Below are 3357 nucleotides of genomic sequence, written 5' to 3' on the forward strand. Positions count from 1 at the left end.
GTACTATACAACATTCTATCATTCATCATCAGAGGTGCCCAATAATGTTTCTGGAAATTTACCAAGCCTGATCAAACACAGCTGTCTGTAATTATCAACTTTGCAGGCTGAAATCCATAATAAATGATAACAGAATTGTAATTTTTTGCTTTTTAACTTGTTTTATCATTTATTATTTAACTTGAGTTTAAAGCCTGTACATACACCACGTACCATGTACCATGTCTCATCATTACCCCCTTCTGGTCAAAACAAGTTACTTCTGCAAAAAGAATAGTGACAAACTAGAGGGGTGCCTAATCCGAGATATATCCAGCTGCAGACCCGCAGCACAGCAGTTTCAGAACCGCAGCCACAGAACCGCAGTCACAGAACCGGAAGTGAGGGGCGGAGTTATTGACAACGAGAGAGCACGGTGAGTAGTCTGTAATGTTTTTGCGATCATATGTTTAAAAAGCAAATTACCCCTTAAAAACCGTAAGGTGGCGCTACTATATAAAAAAAATGTAAGCTCCACCCCTCACTTCCGGTTCTGTGGCTGCGGTTCTGTGGCTGTGGTTCTGAAACTGCTGTGCTGCGGGTCTGCAGCTGGATACTATTGGCTAATCCTGTTCCAGGAGATCTACCATCATGCAGAGTTCATTGCCAGCCCTGCTCCAACACACATTTATATAATTATCAAGTTCTTCTGATAATCTTAATTAGCTGGTTCAGCATTTGATTAGGGTTAGAGTTGAACTGGGGGGTTTATTGACTTTCGCAATTTATTGAGAAAGTCAATAAATTGCTGGCACACACAGGATAGCGCATTCACTATTTTAAGATCTCACACCTAAAACACTCAGACTCTTGATATTAAAATACTATTGACAATGGATGACAGAAATAGATACTAATTCTGGTATGCAAATTATGTTCTTTCTTTTTTGGCAGAAGATGAATGCTAATACAAAGATCACCATCGGATTGAAAGACTCTGACTTCTACACTTATTACAATGACAGCTACAGTGAGAATTATGAGTACTGCTGTGTAGAACTTACACTATGTGATCAGAAGTCTACCATGTACTTGATTCCATTTTTATTCCGGTCCTTTACTCTCTGGCGCTGGTAGTGGGGCTGGTGGGAAATGGACTGGTTTTGGTCATACTGTGGAAGAAAAGGCGGATCATGAATGCTACCGACATCTTTATCCTCCATCTTTGCTTAGCTGACATTCTGCTGCTGCTAACGCTGCCCTTCTGGGCTGTAGAGGCAGTTAAGGGGTGGATCTTCGGCATAGCGCTCTGCAAGCTGACTGGAGCTCTGTTCAAGGTGGGCAAAAGTCTATAGGGTCAGTTTTTTATGGCCTTGTGTTGATTTTGTTAAATTATGGGTTGAATTGTATGATTACAATATTCTATAGACTAGATATGTGGTTGGTGGTATTGAAGGAATATTTCTTTATATTTCGTGTTAAATGAATTTTTTGATCATTTAAATAATTTAATTTTTAAATTTGAATACTATGTAAACAGTGAGTATTTCAACTAATTTTATGGATTGGCTCTATTCATTTCCATTGCTCTTCTTTGAAACCCAGATCTTTTTTTTAATATATGGAAAATTAATTTTGTGTGACACAACATTATGCCAAAAATGCTGTTGATTGAGCTTAACTACTGTACCAGGAATATTGCTTTAAGAATCAACTTTTGGTTTGCAATCTATCATTGTCGAATCTTTCCCCATCAGATCAATTTCTACTGTGGCATTTTCATGCTGTCCTGCGTCAGTCTTGACCGCTACCTGTCCATCGTCCACGCAGTGCAGATGTATTCTCGTAAAAAGCCAATGGTGACTCACTGTTGCTGCCTGATGGTCTGGCTCTTCTGCCTTCTGCTCTCCATTCCTGACTGGATATCTCTTAACAACTACAAGGACTCCAGACGTCAGGATAAAACAGAATGTGCTCCAGAATATCCATCTCATTCTTGGCTTCTGGTCACTCGTCTGCTCTACCATATTTTGGGTTTCATTCTTCCAGCACTAATAATGCTGTTCTGTTACTCTTGCATACTGTTGCGGCTGCGGCGTGGCTCCCAGTGCATGCAGAAGAAGAGGGCCATCCGTGTCATTGTAGCCCTGGTACTGGCCTTCTTCATCCACTGGACACCCTACAACATCACCCTTATTGTTGACACCATACAAATCAACGAGACCATCAGTCCCAGTAACCAAACTTCCTGTGAAAGTGCCACAGCATTAGATGTAGCTCTCACAGTTACATCCACATTGGCCTACTTACACGTCTGTGTCAACCCAGTGCTTTTTGTGGGCCTGGTGTCACAGAAGAGCTTTCTGTGGTCATAGTCAATGGACACTTCACACGTCTGCTTTCTGAAACATCATATGCCATCAAACTAATATATATACAATCAATGTCATCTTTTTCTGCAAACTTTAACATCTGTATCAGTATTATGTCAGAGCAGTTTGGTTTAAAGTATACAAGCTTTAGTCCTTTGACAGTGATTTTTAGTATGCAGACTACATGATAGACATATATAATATATAGTAGAACTCTTGTTTAATCTTGCTTTCAGAAATTTCTCTTCGCACAATTGGCAGCTACTGTATATTCTCAACTGTTTTACATTTCTTATGCATACTTGATGCCTTGCAGCTCACATATTTTAGAGAGATATAAAACAAATTTCTATTTTGTCAAAATGGATCACTTTCTTGGCAGATTTGTTCAATGGACTGTGAGCAGCTGAAAATCACTGTGAAAATAATGAAAAATTCAATTATACAGTATTAAATTTCAATGTATAACAAACCTCCCTGTATCAGTTTCAGTTGTACTAGCATAAAACCTGTAGCTGTAATGCCAGAAATCTGTTTCTTCATTAATGCTGTAAAACTGCAATACAATAGAAGATAAATTATGAGTTGTGGCGGGAGAAAAGAGGCTCAGACTCAACATGTGGTGAAATAACCCCGAGGGGCATTTACTGAGTGACAATATTGAAATTAGTGTAGGTGCTCCAAGACGCAGAAGAGACAGAGCTTCAGCTGTGAAGCGTGCAGAAGTGAAGGCATGGAAACCTGCAGGAATCTTGTGGTCTGGGCTCCTTAGTAATCACTGGAGCCAACAGGCGAAAAGAACCAGAGAAACCATTTGCCTGGTCTTGTGAGATCTAGCCTCCCCAAAGCTTCTTTCTGTTGTGTTTATCCACCTTTTTCTTCTCGTAAGAGCGGGCCCGATTTGAAACGCGCAATATGGTGGAATAGTCCCGCCTTCCGAAAAAAAAAACAGCCAATCGCTGATAAATCGCAGGTAAAGTCATTGCATCACTGCAGCTGCCATTAG

General features: G+C 40.1%; 1 pseudogene; it reads left to right on the forward strand.

Moving 5' to 3' along the window:
• Nucleotides 1-903: 903 nt before the first annotated feature.
• Nucleotides 904-2358, forward strand: LOC107717414 (C-X-C chemokine receptor type 3-like; annotated as a pseudogene).
• The last annotated feature ends 999 nt before the right edge of the window (nt 2359-3357 follow it).

Source organism: Sinocyclocheilus rhinocerous, unplaced genomic scaffold (genome assembly GCF_001515625.1).
Source record: "Sinocyclocheilus rhinocerous isolate Xijiao unplaced genomic scaffold, SAMN03320098_v1.1 scaffold1622, whole genome shotgun sequence".
Classification (NCBI taxonomy): Eukaryota; Metazoa; Chordata; class Actinopteri; order Cypriniformes; family Cyprinidae; genus Sinocyclocheilus; species Sinocyclocheilus rhinocerous.